At 34.9% G+C, this 20,419-nt stretch overlaps 1 non-coding gene across 1 annotated transcript; it reads right to left on the reverse strand.

The window, feature by feature from the left end:
- Positions 1 to 20,143: 20,143 nt before the first annotated feature.
- TRNAV-AAC (transfer RNA valine (anticodon AAC)) lies at positions 20,144 to 20,216 on the reverse strand. Its single transcript has one exon. It is a non-coding gene; the product is annotated as a tRNA-Val (tRNA).
- Positions 20,217 to 20,419: the final 203 nt, after the last annotated feature.

A 20,419-nucleotide genomic window follows, 5' to 3' on the forward strand; every position in this document is an offset into this window, starting at 1 on the left:
GAAAATGTTTCCTTTAATCTTAGAAACAGTTCGAAATTAGAATCAATTGCGGCTTGAAACAGAGGCGTTCACAGTGGACACCTGAAACAAACAAAAATCTATTTTAATTCCTGAAAATGTTTTCTTTAATCTTAGAAACAGTTCGAAATTAGAATCAATTGCGGCTTGAAACAGAGGCGTTCACAGTGGACACCTGAAACAAACAAAAATCTATTTTAATTCCTGAAAATGTTTTCTTTAATCTTAGAAACAGTTCGAAATTAGAATCAATTGCGGCTTGAAACAGAGGCGTTCACAGTGGACACCTGAAACAAACAAAAATCTATTTTAATTCCTGAAAATGTTTTCTTTAATCTTAGAAACAGTTCGAAATTAGAATCAATTGCGGCTTGAAACAGAGGCGTTCACAGTGGACACCTGAAACAAACAAAAATCTATTTTAATTCCTGAAAATGTTTCCTTTAATCTTAGAAACAGTTCGAAATTAGAATCAATTGCGGCTTGAAACAGAGGCGTTCACAGTGGACACCTGAAACAAACAAAAATCTATTTTAATTCCTGAAAATGTTTCCTTTAATCTTAGAAACAGTTCGAAATTAGAATCAATTGCGGTTTGAAACAGAGGCGTTCACAGTGGACACCTGAAACAAACAAAAATCTATTTTAATTCCTGAAAATGTTTCCTTTAATCTTAGAAACAGTTCGAAATTAGAATCAATTGCGGTTTGAAACAGAGGCGTTCACAGTGGACACCTGAAACAAACAAAAATCTATTTTAATTCCTGAAAATGTTTTCTTTAATCTTAGAAACAGTTCGAAATTAGAATCAATTGCGGCTTGAAACAGAGGCGTTCACAGTGGACACCTGAAACAAACAAAAATCTATTTTAATTCCTGAAAATGTTTCCTTTAATCTTAGAAACAGTTCGAAATTAGAATCAATTGCGGCTTGAAACAGAGGCGTTCACAGTGGACACCTGAAACAAACAAAAATCTATTTTAATTCCTGAAAATGTTTTCTTTAATCTTAGAAACAGTTCGAAATTAGAATCAATTGCGGCTTGAAACAGAGGCGTTCACAGTGGACACCTGAAACAAACAAAAATCTATTTTAATTCCTGAAAATGTTTTCTTTAATCTTAGAAACAGTTCGAAATTAGAATCAATTGCGGCTTGAAACAGAGGCGTTCACAGTGGACACCTGAAACAAACAAAAATCTATTTTAATTCCTGAAAATGTTTCCCTTAATCTTAGAAACAGTTCGAAATTAGAATCAATTGCGGCTTGAAACAGAGGCGTTCACAGTGGACACCTGAAACAAACAAAAATCTATTTTAATTCCTGAAAATGTTTTCCTTTAATCTTAGAAACAGTTCGAAATTAGAATCAATTGCGGCTTGAAACAGAGGCGTTCACAGTGGACACCTGAAACAAACAAAAATCTATTTTAATTCCTGAAAATGTTTCCTTTAATCTTAGAAACAGTTCGAAATTAGAATCAATTGCGGCTTGAAACAGAGGCGTTCACAGTGGACACCTGAAACAAACAAAAATCTATTTTAATTCCTGAAAATGTTTCCTTTAATCTTAGAAACAGTTCGAAATTAGAATCAATTGCGGCTTGAAACAGAGGCGTTCACAGTGGACACCTGAAACAAACAAAAATCTATTTTAATTCCTGAAAATGTTTCCTTTAATCTTAGAAACAGTTCGAAATTAGAATCAATTGCGGCTTGAAACAGAGGCGTTCACAGTGGACACCTGAAACAAACAAAAATCTATTTTAATTCCTGAAAATGTTTCCTTTAATCTTAGAAACAGTTCGAAATTAGAATCAATTGCGGCTTGAAACAGAGGCGTTCACAGTGGACACCTGAAACAAACAAAAATCTATTTTAATTCCTGAAAATGTTTCCTTTAATCTTAGAAACAGTTCGAAATTAGAATCAATTGCGGCTTGAAACAGAGGCGTTCACAGTGGACACCTGAAACAAACAAAAATCTATTTTAATTCCTGAAAATGTTTCCTTTAATCTTAGAAACAGTTCGAAATTAGAATCAATTGCGGCTTGAAACAGAGGCGTTCACAGTGGACACCTGAAACAAACAAAAATCTATTTTAATTCCTGAAAATGTTTCCTTTAATCTTAGAAACAGTTCGAAATTAGAATCAATTGCGGCTTGAAACAGAGGCGTTCACAGTGGACACCTGAAACAAACAAAAATCTATTTTAATTCCTGAAAATGTTTCCTTTAATCTTAGAAACAGTTCGAAATTAGAATCAATTGCGGCTTGAAACAGAGGCGTTCACAGTGGACACCTGAAACAAACAAAAATCTATTTTAATTCCTGAAAATGTTTCCTTTAATCTTAGAAACAGTTCGAAATTAGAATCAATTGCGGCTTGAAACAGAGGCGTTCACAGTGGACACCTGAAACAAACAAAAATCTATTTTAATTCCTGAAAATGTTTCCTTTAATCTTAGAAACAGTTCGAAATTAGAATCAATTGCGGCTTGAAACAGAGGCGTTCACAGTGGACACCTGAAACAAACAAAAATCTATTTTAATTCCTGAAAATGTTTCCTTTAATCTTAGAAACAGTTCGAAATTAGAATCAATTGCGGCTTGAAACAGAGGCGTTCACAGTGGACACCTGAAACAAACAAAAATCTATTTTAATTCCTGAAAATGTTTCCTTTAATCTTAGAAACAGTTCGAAATTAGAATCAATTGCGGCTTGAAACAGAGGCGTTCACAGTGGACACCTGAAACAAACAAAAATCTATTTTAATTCCTGAAAATGTTTCCTTTAATCTTAGAAACAGTTCGAAATTAGAATCAATTGCGGCTTGAAACAGAGGCGTTCACAGTGGACACCTGAAACAAACAAAAATCTATTTTAATTCCTGAAAATGTTTCCTTTAATCTTAGAAACAGTTCGAAATTAGAATCAATTGCGGCTTGAAACAGAGGCGTTCACAGTGGACACCTGAAACAAACAAAAATCTATTTTAATTCCTGAAAATGTTTTCTTTAATCTTAGAAACAGTTCGAAATTAGAATCAATTGCGGCTTGAAACAGAGGCGTTCACAGTGGACACCTGAAACAAACAAAAATCTATTTTAATTCCTGAAAATGTTTCCTTTAATCTTAGAAACAGTTCGAAATTAGAATCAATTGCGGCTTGAAACAGAGGCGTTCACAGTGGACACCTGAAACAAACAAAAATCTATTTTAATTCCTGAAAATGTTTCCTTTAATCTTAGAAACAGTTCGAAATTAGAATCAATTGCGGCTTGAAACAGAGGCGTTCACAGTGGACACCTGAAACAAACAAAAATCTATTTTAATTCCTGAAAATGTTTCCTTTAATCTTAGAAACAGTTCGAAATTAGAATCAATTGCGGCTTGAAACAGAGGCGTTCACAGTGGACACCTGAAACAAACAAAAATCTATTTTAATTCCTGAAAATGTTTTCTTTAATCTTAGAAACAGTTCGAAATTAGAATCAATTGCGGCTTGAAACAGAGGCGTTCACAGTGGACACCTGAAACAAACAAAAATCTATTTTAATTCCTGAAAATGTTTCCTTTAATCTTAGAAACAGTTCGAAATTAGAATCAATTGCGGCTTGAAACAGAGGCGTTCACAGTGGACACCTGAAACAAACAAAAATCTATTTTAATTCCTGAAAATGTTTCCTTTAATCTTAGAAACAGTTCGAAATTAGAATCAATTGCGGCTTGAAACAGAGGCGTTCACAGTGGACACCTGAAACAAACAAAAATCTATTTTAATTCCTGAAAATGTTTTCTTTAATCTTAGAAACAGTTCGAAATTAGAATCAATTGCGGCTTGAAACAGAGGCGTTCACAGTGGACACCTGAAACAAACAAAAATCTATTTTAATTCCTGAAAATGTTTCCTTTAATCTTAGAAACAGTTCGAAATTAGAATCAATTGCGGCTTGAAACAGAGGCGTTCACAGTGGACACCTGAAACAAACAAAAATCTATTTTAATTCCTGAAAATGTTTCCTTTAATCTTAGAAACAGTTCGAAATTAGAATCAATTGCGGCTTGAAACAGAGGCGTTCACAGTGGACACCTGAAACAAACAAAAATCTATTTTAATTCCTGAAAATGTTTTCTTTAATCTTAGAAACAGTTCGAAATTAGAATCAATTGCGGCTTGAAACAGAGGCGTTCACAGTGGACACCTGAAACAAACAAAAATCTATTTTAATTCCTGAAAATGTTTTCTTTAATCTTAGAAACAGTTCGAAATTAGAATCAATTGCGGCTTGAAACAGAGGCGTTCACAGTGGACACCTGAAACAAACAAAAATCTATTTTAATTCCTGAAAATGTTTCCTTTAATCTTAGAAACAGTTCGAAATTAGAATCAATTGCGGCTTGAAACAGAGGCGTTCACAGTGGACACCTGAAACAAACAAAAATCTATTTTAATTCCTGAAAATGTTTCCTTTAATCTTAGAAACAGTTCGAAATTAGAATCAATTGCGGCTTGAAACAGAGGCGTTCACAGTGGACACCTGAAACAAACAAAAATCTATTTTAATTCCTGAAAATGTTTCCTTTAATCTTAGAAACAGTTCGAAATTAGAATCAATTGCGGCTTGAAACAGAGGCGTTCACAGTGGACACCTGAAACAAACAAAAATCTATTTTAATTCCTGAAAATGTTTCCTTTAATCTTAGAAACAGTTCGAAATTAGAATCAATTGCGGCTTGAAACAGAGGCGTTCACAGTGGACACCTGAAACAAACAAAAATCTATTTTAATTCCTGAAAATGTTTCCTTTAATCTTAGAAACAGTTCGAAATTAGAATCAATTGCGGCTTGAAACAGAGGCGTTCACAGTGGACACCTGAAACAAACAAAAATCTATTTTAATTCCTGAAAATGTTTCCTTTAATCTTAGAAACAGTTCGAAATTAGAATCAATTGCGGCTTGAAACAGAGGCGTTCACAGTGGACACCTGAAACAAACAAAAATCTATTTTAATTCCTGAAAATGTTTTCTTTAATCTTAGAAACAGTTCGAAATTAGAATCAATTGCGGCTTGAAACAGAGGCGTTCACAGTGGACACCTGAAACAAACAAAAATCTATTTTAATTCCTGAAAATGTTTCCTTTAATCTTAGAAACAGTTCGAAATTAGAATCAATTGCGGCTTGAAACAGAGGCGTTCACAGTGGACACCTGAAACAAACAAAAATCTATTTTAATTCCTGAAAATGTTTTCTTTAATCTTAGAAACAGTTCGAAATTAGAATCAATTGCGGCTTGAAACAGAGGCGTTCACAGTGGACACCTGAAACAAACAAAAATCTATTTTAATTCCTGAAAATGTTTCCTTTAATCTTAGAAACAGTTCGAAATTAGAATCAATTGCGGCTTGAAACAGAGGCGTTCACAGTGGACACCTGAAACAAACAAAAATCTATTTTAATTCCTGAAAATGTTTCCTTTAATCTTAGAAACAGTTCGAAATTAGAATCAATTGCGGCTTGAAACAGAGGCGTTCACAGTGGACACCTGAAACAAACAAAAATCTATTTTAATTCCTGAAAATGTTTCCTTTAATCTTAGAAACAGTTCGAAATTAGAATCAATTGCGGCTTGAAACAGAGGCGTTCACAGTGGACACCTGAAACAAACAAAAATCTATTTTAATTCCTGAAAATGTTTTCTTTAATCTTAGAAACAGTTCGAAATTAGAATCAATTGCGGCTTGAAACAGAGGCGTTCACAGTGGACACCTGAAACAAACAAAAATCTATTTTAATTCCTGAAAATGTTTTCTTTAATCTTAGAAACAGTTCGAAATTAGAATCAATTGCGGCTTGAAACAGAGGCGTTCACAGTGGACACCTGAAACAAACAAAAATCTATTTTAATTCCTGAAAATGTTTTCTTTAATCTTAGAAACAGTTCGAAATTAGAATCAATTGCGGCTTGAAACAGAGGCGTTCACAGTGGACACCTGAAACAAACAAAAATCTATTTTAATTCCTGAAAATGTTTTCTTTAATCTTAGAAACAGTTCGAAATTAGAATCAATTGCGGCTTGAAACAGAGGCGTTCACAGTGGACACCTGAAACAAACAAAAATCTATTTTAATTCCTGAAAATGTTTTCTTTAATCTTAGAAACAGTTCGAAATTAGAATCAATTGCGGCTTGAAACAGAGGCGTTCACAGTGGACACCTGAAACAAACAAAAATCTATTTTAATTCCTGAAAATGTTTCCTTTAATCTTAGAAACAGTTCGAAATTAGAATCAATTGCGGCTTGAAACAGAGGCGTTCACAGTGGACACCTGAAACAAACAAAAATCTATTTTAATTCCTGAAAATGTTTCCTTTAATCTTAGAAACAGTTCGAAATTAGAATCAATTGCGGCTTGAAACAGAGGCGTTCACAGTGGACACCTGAAACAAACAAAAATCTATTTTAATTCCTGAAAATGTTTCCTTTAATCTTAGAAACAGTTCGAAATTAGAATCAATTGCGGCTTGAAACAGAGGCGTTCACAGTGGACACCTGAAACAAACAAAAATCTATTTTAATTCCTGAAAATGTTTCCTTTAATCTTAGAAACAGTTCGAAATTAGAATCAATTGCGGCTTGAAACAGAGGCGTTCACAGTGGACACCTGAAACAAACAAAAATCTATTTTAATTCCTGAAAATGTTTCCTTTAATCTTAGAAACAGTTCGAAATTAGAATCAATTGCGGCTTGAAACAGAGGCGTTCACAGTGGACACCTGAAACAAACAAAAATCTATTTTAATTCCTGAAAATGTTTCCTTTAATCTTAGAAACAGTTCGAAATTAGAATCAATTGCGGCTTGAAACAGAGGCGTTCACAGTGGACACCTGAAACAAACAAAAATCTATTTTAATTCCTGAAAATGTTTCCTTTAATCTTAGAAACAGTTCGAAATTAGAATCAATTGCGGCTTGAAACAGAGGCGTTCACAGTGGACACCTGAAACAAACAAAAATCTATTTTAATTCCTGAAAATGTTTCCTTTAATCTTAGAAACAGTTCGAAATTAGAATCAATTGCGGCTTGAAACAGAGGCGTTCACAGTGGACACCTGAAACAAACAAAAATCTATTTTAATTCCTGAAAATGTTTTCTTTAATCTTAGAAACAGTTCGAAATTAGAATCAATTGCGGCTTGAAACAGAGGCGTTCACAGTGGACACCTGAAACAAACAAAAATCTATTTTAATTCCTGAAAATGTTTTCTTTAATCTTAGAAACAGTTCGAAATTAGAATCAATTGCGGCTTGAAACAGAGGCGTTCACAGTGGACACCTGAAACAAACAAAAATCTATTTTAATTCCTGAAAATGTTTTCTTTAATCTTAGAAACAGTTCGAAATTAGAATCAATTGCGGCTTGAAACAGAGGCGTTCACAGTGGACACCTGAAACAAACAAAAATCTATTTTAATTCCTGAAAATGTTTTCTTTAATCTTAGAAACAGTTCGAAATTAGAATCAATTGCGGCTTGAAACAGAGGCGTTCACAGTGGACACCTGAAACAAACAAAAATCTATTTTAATTCCTGAAAATGTTTTCTTTAATCTTAGAAACAGTTCGAAATTAGAATCAATTGCGGCTTGAAACAGAGGCGTTCACAGTGGACACCTGAAACAAACAAAAATCTATTTTAATTCCTGAAAATGTTTCCTTTAATCTTAGAAACAGTTCGAAATTAGAATCAATTGCGGCTTGAAACAGAGGCGTTCACAGTGGACACCTGAAACAAACAAAAATCTATTTTAATTCCTGAAAATGTTTTCTTTAATCTTAGAAACAGTTCGAAATTAGAATCAATTGCGGCTTGAAACAGAGGCGTTCACAGTGGACACCTGAAACAAACAAAAATCTATTTTAATTCCTGAAAATGTTTCCTTTAATCTTAGAAACAGTTCGAAATTAGAATCAATTGCGGCTTGAAACAGAGGCGTTCACAGTGGACACCTGAAACAAACAAAAATCTATTTTAATTCCTGAAAATGTTTCCTTTAATCTTAGAAACAGTTCGAAATTAGAATCAATTGCGGCTTGAAACAGAGGCGTTCACAGTGGACACCTGAAACAAACAAAAATCTATTTTAATTCCTGAAAATGTTTTCTTTAATCTTAGAAACAGTTCGAAATTAGAATCAATTGCGGCTTGAAACAGAGGCGTTCACAGTGGACACCTGAAACAAACAAAAATCTATTTTAATTCCTGAAAATGTTTTCTTTAATCTTAGAAACAGTTCGAAATTAGAATCAATTGCGGCTTGAAACAGAGGCGTTCACAGTGGACACCTGAAACAAACAAAAATCTATTTTAATTCCTGAAAATGTTTCCTTTAATCTTAGAAACAGTTCGAAATTAGAATCAATTGCGGCTTGAAACAGAGGCGTTCACAGTGGACACCTGAAACAAACAAAAATCTATTTTAATTCCTGAAAATGTTTTCTTTAATCTTAGAAACAGTTCGAAATTAGAATCAATTGCGGCTTGAAACAGAGGCGTTCACAGTGGACACCTGAAACAAACAAAAATCTATTTTAATTCCTGAAAATGTTTCCTTAATCTTAGAAACAGTTCGAAATTAGAATCAATTGCGGCTTGAAACAGAGGCGTTCACAGTGGACACCTGAAACAAACAAAAATCTATTTTAATTCCTGAAAATGTTTCCTTTAATCTTAGAAACAGTTCGAAATTAGAATCAATTGCGGCTTGAAACAGAGGCGTTCACAGTGGACACCTGAAACAAACAAAAATCTATTTTAATTCCTGAAAATGTTTTCTTTAATCTTAGAAACAGTTCGAAATTAGAATCAATTGCGGCTTGAAACAGAGGCGTTCACAGTGGACACCTGAAACAAACAAAAATCTATTTTAATTCCTGAAAATGTTTCCTTTAATCTTAGAAACAGTTCGAAATTAGAATCAATTGCGGCTTGAAACAGAGGCGTTCACAGTGGACACCTGAAACAAACAAAAATCTATTTTAATTCCTGAAAATGTTTCCTTTAATCTTAGAAACAGTTCGAAATTAGAATCAATTGCGGCTTGAAACAGAGGCGTTCACAGTGGACACCTGAAACAAACAAAAATCTATTTTAATTCCTGAAAATGTTTTCTTTAATCTTAGAAACAGTTCGAAATTAGAATCAATTGCGGCTTGAAACAGAGGCGTTCACAGTGGACACCTGAAACAAACAAAAATCTATTTTAATTCCTGAAAATGTTTCCTTTAATCTTAGAAACAGTTCGAAATTAGAATCAATTGCGGCTTGAAACAGAGGCGTTCACAGTGGACACCTGAAACAAACAAAAATCTATTTTAATTCCTGAAAATGTTTTCTTTAATCTTAGAAACAGTTCGAAATTAGAATCAATTGCGGCTTGAAACAGAGGCGTTCACAGTGGACACCTGAAACAAACAAAAATCTATTTTAATTCCTGAAAATGTTTCCCTTAATCTTAGAAACAGTTCGAAATTAGAATCAATTGCGGCTTGAAACAGAGGCGTTCACAGTGGACACCTGAAACAAACAAAAATCTATTTTAATTCCTGAAAATGTTTCCTTTAATCTTAGAAACAGTTCGAAATTAGAATCAATTGCGGCTTGAAACAGAGGCGTTCACAGTGGACACCTGAAACAAACAAAAATCTATTTTAATTCCTGAAAATGTTTTCTTTAATCTTAGAAACAGTTCGAAATTAGAATCAATTGCGGCTTGAAACAGAGGCGTTCACAGTGGACACCTGAAACAAACAAAAATCTATTTTAATTCCTGAAAATGTTTCCCTTAATCTTAGAAACAGTTCGAAATTAGAATCAATTGCGGCTTGAAACAGAGGCGTTCACAGTGGACACCTGAAACAAACAAAAATCTATTTTAATTCCTGAAAATGTTTCCTTTAATCTTAGAAACAGTTCGAAATTAGAATCAATTGCGGCTTGAAACAGAGGCGTTCACAGTGGACACCTGAAACAAACAAAAATCTATTTTAATTCCTGAAAATGTTTCCCTTAATCTTAGAAACAGTTCGAAATTAGAATCAATTGCGGCTTGAAACAGAGGCGTTCACAGTGGACACCTGAAACAAACAAAAATCTATTTTAATTCCTGAAAATGTTTCCTTTAATCTTAGAAACAGTTCGAAATTAGAATCAATTGCGGCTTGAAACAGAGGCGTTCACAGTGGACACCTGAAACAAACAAAAATCTATTTTAATTCCTGAAAATGTTTCCTTTAATCTTAGAAACAGTTCGAAATTAGAATCAATTGCGGCTTGAAACAGAGGCGTTCACAGTGGACACCTGAAACAAACAAAAATCTATTTTAATTCCTGAAAATGTTTCCTTTAATCTTAGAAACAGTTCGAAATTAGAATCAATTGCGGCTTGAAACAGAGGCGTTCACAGTGGACACCTGAAACAAACAAAAATCTATTTTAATTCCTGAAAATGTTTTCTTTAATCTTAGAAACAGTTCGAAATTAGAATCAATTGCGGCTTGAAACAGAGGCGTTCACAGTGGACACCTGAAACAAACAAAAATCTATTTTAATTCCTGAAAATGTTTCCCTTAATCTTAGAAACAGTTCGAAATTAGAATCAATTGCGGCTTGAAACAGAGGCGTTCACAGTGGACACCTGAAACAAACAAAAATCTATTTTAATTCCTGAAAATGTTTCCTTTAATCTTAGAAACAGTTCGAAATTAGAATCAATTGCGGCTTGAAACAGAGGCGTTCACAGTGGACACCTGAAACAAACAAAAATCTATTTTAATTCCTGAAAATGTTTCCTTTAATCTTAGAAACAGTTCGAAATTAGAATCAATTGCGGCTTGAAACAGAGGCGTTCACAGTGGACACCTGAAACAAACAAAAATCTATTTTAATTCCTGAAAATGTTTTCTTTAATCTTAGAAACAGTTCGAAATTAGAATCAATTGCGGCTTGAAACAGAGGCGTTCACAGTGGACACCTGAAACAAACAAAAATCTATTTTAATTCCTGAAAATGTTTCCTTTAATCTTAGAAACAGTTCGAAATTAGAATCAATTGCGGCTTGAAACAGAGGCGTTCACAGTGGACACCTGAAACAAACAAAAATCTATTTTAATTCCTGAAAATGTTTTCTTTAATCTTAGAAACAGTTCGAAATTAGAATCAATTGCGGCTTGAAACAGAGGCGTTCACAGTGGACACCTGAAACAAACAAAAATCTATTTTAATTCCTGAAAATGTTTCCCTTAATCTTAGAAACAGTTCGAAATTAGAATCAATTGCGGCTTGAAACAGAGGCGTTCACAGTGGACACCTGAAACAAACAAAAATCTATTTTAATTCCTGAAAATGTTTCCTTTAATCTTAGAAACAGTTCGAAATTAGAATCAATTGCGGCTTGAAACAGAGGCGTTCACAGTGGACACCTGAAACAAACAAAAATCTATTTTAATTCCTGAAAATGTTTTCTTTAATCTTAGAAACAGTTCGAAATTAGAATCAATTGCGGCTTGAAACAGAGGCGTTCACAGTGGACACCTGAAACAAACAAAAATCTATTTTAATTCCTGAAAATGTTTCCCTTAATCTTAGAAACAGTTCGAAATTAGAATCAATTGCGGCTTGAAACAGAGGCGTTCACAGTGGACACCTGAAACAAACAAAAATCTATTTTAATTCCTGAAAATGTTTCCTTTAATCTTAGAAACAGTTCGAAATTAGAATCAATTGCGGCTTGAAACAGAGGCGTTCACAGTGGACACCTGAAACAAACAAAAATCTATTTTAATTCCTGAAAATGTTTCCCTTAATCTTAGAAACAGTTCGAAATTAGAATCAATTGCGGCTTGAAACAGAGGCGTTCACAGTGGACACCTGAAACAAACAAAAATCTATTTTAATTCCTGAAAATGTTTCCTTTAATCTTAGAAACAGTTCGAAATTAGAATCAATTGCGGCTTGAAACAGAGGCGTTCACAGTGGACACCTGAAACAAACAAAAATCTATTTTAATTCCTGAAAATGTTTTCTTTAATCTTAGAAACAGTTCGAAATTAGAATCAATTGCGGCTTGAAACAGAGGCGTTCACAGTGGACACCTGAAACAAACAAAAATCTATTTTAATTCCTGAAAATGTTTCCTTTAATCTTAGAAACAGTTCGAAATTAGAATCAATTGCGGCTTGAAACAGAGGCGTTCACAGTGGACACCTGAAACAAACAAAAATCTATTTTAATTCCTGAAAATGTTTTCTTTAATCTTAGAAACAGTTCGAAATTAGAATTTCGTTTGACTTGAAACAGAAGCGTACACAGATAAGACCTGAAACACAAAAAAAATCGATATTAGTTCCTGAGAAGAATTCAATAGTCATTCCTGAAAAAATCTTCAAAACAGAGTTTCGAATTAATTGCAACTTGAAAGAGAGACGTTCACAGTGGACATCTGAAACAAAAAAAACTTACACTCACAAAATGATAGTTAAATTATTCTCAATTTCACTCACTAAGTCATGAATATACTAACTGCGTATCTCACGAGTCCTTAAAACAAAAGAAAAGCCGGTTATCCTAATTATTAGGGCAATGTGGATCGCATCCATGTTACTTATTACCGCGCTAAAATCGGAATGAATCGGTGAAGTGATATGGGTACGACCTGCTCTTTGTATGGCTTCAACTGTTCGGTGTTGCCAACGATACGCAATAGAAAGTAACATGCGATGTTTTCAGATTTAGTAAAATGGGAAAAAAGTTGCTAGCTCAATGCAATAATTTCAATATTCAAACTTACCCTGAAGGAATAAAGAATACATTTTCTATTACAAAGAGAATCTGATCGAAAAAGAAATCAGTGGTTTTTCGAAAATAATACCATGTAAATAAATAAAAGTATACAGTACAGGGTGTTAGTGCAATAACTTTCGTAAATTTAACCAACGATTAAGAACATCATTTTGAACAAGAAAGTTCCTAACAGAGGCCACAAACCCAATAGTTTAAAAAAATATATATCAAATTTTGGTAACCGAAAAGCTATGATAAGCTTTGAAATTTGAATCAAATATGGAAAAATATACTTGACACATACTCATTGTGTCGCAAAAAAACTTAAAATTATTCCAAAATAACATTGCTGAAAGAAATTGAAATCTTAATTAATAACTTAAGCAGTAAAAATAAACGTAAGCGGCAACGCCGCACTGAACGTGGTCGAGGAAGAGGAGTTTGTTTTTGTTATGATTGTTTTTTATGACCGTTACGAGGGTCGCTCGCCCACTTTGCGGGTGAAACGATAAAGCATTGGAATGCGCAGTAAACAGATTGAATTAGTACCTCAATGGTACATGAGTTATGTAACCATTTGCGTTATGCTGTGGTCATCTGCACTTTATCCCGTTTTATGTGATATATGATCCTGGGCAAAGAGGCCTGGCGCCATGGACATGTGGAGCCCATTAGGGACCATCAAGAAGGGACAAAACAAAACCCACCCCATTTTTCAAATTTGTCATGGATTGTATGTCTTTTCATACTTTTAATATTTTAGTGTGATTTCGTTTTTTCTGAATGCATTTTCTGTCAATACACCCAACAGATCATCCGCGTAGTTAATTTGGACGAGCTTTAAGTGATTTTATTCCGACTTATTAAGAGCACCTACGTGACAATGTATTCTGTACGCGAGTATCATGATATGCCTTTGATTTACGGAGGCGTCACAAAATTCTGAAGAAGCTAGGCACTTTTACGGTAATCGTTATCCAGAAAGAAAACTTCCAGTTCGACGAACATTTGTGCAAGTTTCTCAATGCTTCTGGATACAGATAGCATTATTCTTACGCATAAAAGACGAGGTCGACAGCAAGAAGTTGGTTCCGAAGCTGAAGAACAAATTTTAAACTTTGTTCACAAGAGTTCAACAAGGAGTACCTGGAGTAAAGCATGCATGGACTCAAATGATGAACATTTCGAACATTTAATGTAGCAAAAACAATAAATTTGTGCTTTTGTGTGTTAAAAATAATATTTGTATTATTTTTTAAATTAATAAAAATTCAATTTGAGCTATATTGGAAATATTCAAGGAAAACGTTTTTTTTTTTTTTGATATATTCTAACACCCCATATTTTAAAAAGGGAGCATTTGAGGACATATGTTTATTAGACATTTTCCACTTGAAATGTGTCCAGAATTACATCCTTAAGTTTTCTACACGTGGTTATGGAACACTCTGTATATTGATGGATGATTAATTTAAAATTAGGGTGTTAATATTTTTTAAGGATGTTACGTTCATGTTAATGTTTACAAAAAGAAGCGTCTAAGACGCGGCTCACACGCTCGATAATGGAATAAAATCAACATGAGAGGTATGTACATACAGTAGCAGTAGCATGATGGTTGAAGAGTAAAGCGTATACTTGTGACGTGATATTTTATTTTCCCAAGTTCAAAGACATTTTGAAAACTTTACTCTCCGAAACTAAAAAAGATATTGCCAAACAATTTTCGTTTCGAGCTAACTCGATGATTAGTTTATTCCATATTTCGAATACTTTGTTCTCGTATTCTACCACTCGGGTGAAGCATCTAAGAATCGATATCGGTACTAAAACTTGCAAAAAGTTTCCAAAGGTATAAGTCGTAGGACGAATGGCAACAACGATACGATGGCCTCCAAACATTCAAACACTTCTTTACACCCTTTTTTGCGAGCATGCAGCTCGTGGGTCTAACCATAGAAGCGATACGCGAAAAAAAATATATACAGCGTGTATACGCTTGAAGAAGAACATATAAACTGCTTAGAGTTTTTAAAATTTTTTCAAAAATCTATTTCGTTTCGAGATAATATGGGTGGGAAATTTTCAAATTGACACCCTGTATTTCTCAATATGGGCTTTCAATATCACCCGAGACATCCAAAGACATCCCTCCGATCGCTTTTTGAAGATAAATGGACGAATTCGCGCCCTATAAAATTGGAATATAACATCCGCATCGTGGTGTTCCGTATTTCTGGTCCAATCGTCTTTACATTTTCGCATGCACCCTGGGAATCGAGAAGATATAAATCTTCGAGGTATTAGAAAAATCATTCGGGAAGTTTAATAGGAATATTAATCTTTGCGAAAAATGCCAGAGTCGCCAAAATTTTAATAAATCTTCGGGGAGGTAGAGGTGTGTCCTTTCCATGATTTATGTCTGGATTATATTTATGGGCTTGTTCTCGTGGTATTTTTCCAAGATTTTTTTAATATACGGCGCTGCGAAGCTGAAGAATCCTTATTTATGTATTATCAGCTACTATCACAAGGAAGATCTCCGCATGGCTCACTTAAATCCGAGCTCAAGATCTCACAGCACATAGTCACATAACTCTCAAATCCATCACGTCGAAATTATTCATGTCACAGCCTAAACCGGGATTGGGGAAGTTCATCGGCCCCCCAAAACAAAACTTTTAAACTCCCGATACTTAGAGCAAAAACTCAGGGAACGTGTCTTTCCTTAACCCACCTACTTTATATTATTCCCGAGGAGGGCGAGAGATTTGAACAATATTCATTATGGTTTATGTTTTGAGCCCTTAACACCTTTCGGAGGGGTTACTGTCAACCGCCAAAGTATCAAAGTGTTATCCCACGTTATCCTTCTTGAAGTTTATTTCGCTTTGTTTGTCTGGGAATATTAAGGTGATATGAGTATATGAGAAACCATTTGAGGACCCGAACAGAAGAGGATTCTTCAATATTTGAACTAAACCTGAAAATCGGCAATGAGGTATCTGGAACCCTAATGTCGAACTTGAAGCGACTTTTCTTTATGTTTTCAAATCGAACAGACATGCGAAAGCAAAAAGAATGATAAAAGAAAAGGGCTGCGAATGAAACCGAAAGTATCCAGCCGTGCGTACGAATTTCTTTGATCCCTCTAACTCGGTTTGAGAAGAGAGACTAACTTGATTAAGACGTCCCCTGGAATATGACGAGACTTGGAAACAGAAGCTTCTTTCTTAAGGAGTTTTCATTGCATATTGCATTTTGTCGCTGATTTCATGTCTTCTGCAATTTGGGCACTGGAAAATGCAACAACATGAATTCTTCTTAAACGATGGACGGTTAATTACTCATTTAATTGTTAGCAAAAAACCTACTTAATTATACTGAAGTAAGTTAATAATTAAATTATACACAACAGAAAAACATGGTCATACAGCCTGCATTAACGTCGTTTACTATTTTTTTTTAAATAACGCCTGACACACCAGAGGGGACTGTTGTTGCGGTGAAATTGCCCACTACCACCGCAATAATAACCTCCCCTGGTGTTTAAGACGTTATTAAGGCTGCTTTTCCGGGCACTGCATAAGGTCCTCTAAAATTCTGAAATTGTGCCAAATTTTCACAAGAGAAATGCACTTTACACGCATCCGACTTTCTTCAGGGGAGTCTCATCTAATAGAAGTCCTTATCCTCTTTTAGATGGAGTAATCCAGAACTTTTTAATTTTTCGAAACCGTGGAAAACTTGATATTTTATGTATAGAGTTGAGATCTATATATCCCTCTCACCGCTTCCATAAAGGATCTCTTTCACTTTGTCTCTCCCTCTCCGCGTCGCTCTTACATACACTCTTTGTGCCTCGTACCCTCTCTCTCACTCTTCCTCTCCTATCCATAAACCACTGTTCATCCTAAAATGCTCAATTGAAAATGCGAAGAGTTGGAAAAATAAAAGTTTATCTAAACATTGGAACCATATATTTGGGCCAACCTGCTTAGGCAATAAATTTATTTCTCGATAAACGAAATAAGGTCTGGAAGTCGGAAAGCGATGTTTCCCCGCTCCTATTTCATTCATCAAATAGATAACGTCAGGTAATGGAAAATTTTCCAGATAACATCTATTGGATTCGATTCGTTCGGTTCTTTTTCAAATCTACATCGAGACAGACTTAGGCCGATTTCGGGTCATAACTCCAAGGACGAAAACTGGAATTTTTGCATATAAATGATCCGTATTATCTTAAAGATTTTGGTGTAATTAATATTCCTTAAGGATTTTGGAGGACAAATAATGTCTTAGAACGCGCCCCATCACCCAGCATTAGATTGGTAGTATTTCATCCTTGGCAACCTCATAACTCAAGATTTAATGAAGAAATTCGTAGGTTTAATTGGGCAATTAGAGTTTTTTTTTATTGCAGATGAGGTGGCGTTTAACTTCCCTTCGACCCTTTAGAATAAGGGTTGTCTTAATTTCGCGTGCTGAAGCAGGAAGCAGGGGTGGATCTAAAGATATTTGCGGGTCCTCCGATTCTTAAAAAGTGTAAAATTACAACGCTTAGTTAGAAGTCCTCCATTGACGGCCTTCTGTGATGGTCATCCATCTGATATTGAGACTAAAATTTTCAAAAGCAGGTTTTTTTGACAATCGTTTTACCTTGCACCAGTAACGCACATATACAGAGTGTTCTAGGTAAGAATGGATAGCATGGGAATCTTAGGAACAGTAAAAGTATAAATGGTCAATTAAGTAAAAATTTAAAAATTTTAGCTGCAAATAAAAATTTTGCAAACTTTTAACTCCATCCACAAACATTGGAAAAAAACAGAATTTTCGTCAAATCCTTTTGCGTTTTCTCGACTCATTTAAAGAGATATTTCAACATAATTGAAACTTCGTCATTGCTGCTTTTTATCTTCTACAACATGGTACTACCTTATTTAAAATCCGACGTTTTGTTTTCCTGCAACGATCATCAACCATTTTTTTAGTACGGGATTTTGGACCTCTTGTTATTTTAAAGTCAATGGCATTATTACTGATTGCAGGAATTGATAGCTTAGAAATGCTAATTCCGTGAAACCAAATATATCGTATAGGCAGTACCGGCCTCCTGGAAGTGGGAAGAATCGGGCGATGGCCTAGGGCGGCGGATTTTCTCAGTCAGCGGTTTTCTTGAGAGCAGAGATGGGTTAGTTAAAAATATTGTCCAGATCGCCAAATTTGCTAAGGCCGGCCCTGCCTATCTGTATAGTAAAAGCAGAGGCGTACTGGACGCAATTTTAAATGGAGAGACAGGGCCAACATATTAAGTACAAAACGAATAATTAAATTTCAAGTGAAATATCTTCGTGCTTTTACACAGGATTCGATAAATTTTGTTAATGAATGAAATGTCTGTTAACCAAACCTTTTGAAAAACCTCTCATTTTTTACTGAAAATCAAATAAATTCGGGTCTGTAGTAAATGCAATGGTATAGCGCTTTTCATATCCTTTCAAAGCCTTTAAGTCCTGCTGAAAAATTCAAGTATCCAAACCTGGATGTCTACAGGCCAAAAACCCTTAAGACCTTGCTTTGCATTTTATTTAGGGGTAGCAAGGCTGCATAAAACCATAATGTCAATTTTCCCTAAGTCAATTACTGCGAGGCTCCTTGAAGACGATTCTGCCTAAATTTCCCACCCTCTTAAATGGATACATGGCAGATTAAGTGCATCACGGATGGAAAATTTTGTATTTTACGTCGAAGACTTTGTATCCTTGGAGTGTTGCGTTAATGTTAAAAGATTCGAAATTTCATAAGTACGGAAAGGCGGAGATCTCTATGTAGAAGAATTCGTTGGAGGGCTGATTTCCTAGGTATTATTTATGACTGTAATGATCATCATGGATGGTTCTTGAGGGCGGTATCGAGCACATTTTCCCCACACCAGGAAACTAAGAAAAATGAGTATTTCCACGTTGTGAAGATACATGTTTTAATTGAAGGAACGATGTGTAAACCCGTAACATCCATATTAAAATAAGATAAAAACCTCTTATCAAACATTTGACGAATACGATCCATTTCCTACAGTTTTCCCCCGAAAGGAAATTTAGATATATCAAAATATCATTCTGTGATAGGTCTACTCCCAGGACAAAACGAAACTTGATACTTCAAGGAAAACGTAGGGAGAACAAACAGCTTTTATCGTATAGTGTAGGAGAGTGACGTGCGACAGCAAGTCCTGCGGGAAAACCGCCTATTAGTTATCGCAGTCTTATCCTGAAATATTTGGGTGGCCGTAGGCAGAGCCCTAGGAGGAGGCGACATATACATATATAAATCAGATGATTGATCGTTGTTTGCGAAAGTTTATTTTGATGTTATGATTTGGTAAATTTTGAATATCGCATCGTTTATCTTTTTTCCGTTGATCTAGGAGTATGTAATAAACATAGCGATGAGCAGAAACACCACGCGTAGATACATAAAGCATCTCCACGTATGTATTTCGATCAAGGAAGAATAAAGTGTCAATCTCGTCCTGCTGGAAAAATAGGAAACAAAATATCTCCTCATATAACTACGTGGCACGTTCGAAGCATTTCACTCTGATGTGTTGTTCAAATATGCAAAGCCCGGCCAGATAAGCTCCAAATGTTGGCAATATAGGAAAAATGGCATATAAGTCAAAAATAAGAAATAGACGTGTGCTGGTTACATATTGACCTGTTTATGTGTTTTGCGGAAAAAAACATTCTACACATTTTTTTGCAAGGAACGCTATGCAGGAGGAAAACCGTGATAATCTCCTCCTTTTGTTGCAAAAGTGAAGCACGGAATCATTGGATTAAGCTAGAAATGGGGGAACCTGCTTTAATTCAACACTGTATTTACTTTCTTATTCAACCACATTTCCCTCCTGAGACCTTTAACCTAATACACCCTCGAGAATTAAGGAGTAAAATAAGATCCAGAAGGCTTTAGACTATGCGATATTCGCTTTTAGCTACAGGAACGCCATAATTAAGGGGAATAACTTAACTCATAAGTGAGCGTGGCTCATTTATCACACGAAACCACAGCAGGAGCAGGAATTTCGGCTTTTGCTCCTTTATAACTATAACATGACCCTGAGATGCAATCTAATCCTAGATTGGTTACTGAAATCGTGAGCGAAAGAAAAATAATTAAAATTTGATTTCCTGCCAACGACCGGGAAAGTTGATGAAAGAAAAACGAATAAAAAGCGAAAATGCGCTATTGAGAAGAAAAAAAAAGTTATGTTTCCGCCCGGGATCGAACCGGGGACCTTCCGCGTGTTAGGCGGATGTGATAACCACTACACCACGGAAACTATACCGAAGAGTCGGCTAACACTCTTTATAATCCAGGAATCCTTGGATCACATTTTAATTAAACAAAAATTATAACAATCTTGATTCGTGTCAACTAACAAATTTTCTCTATCACCATGTCTCATCACACTCATGATAGTTTCTGAGGTCCCAATATATACATAATACTTTCTATACAAGAACTTTCTATACAACCATACTT

The sequence above is a fragment of the Euwallacea similis genome, chromosome 1 (genome assembly GCF_039881205.1).
Source record: "Euwallacea similis isolate ESF13 chromosome 1, ESF131.1, whole genome shotgun sequence".
NCBI lineage: Eukaryota > Metazoa > Arthropoda > Insecta > Coleoptera > Curculionidae > Euwallacea > Euwallacea similis.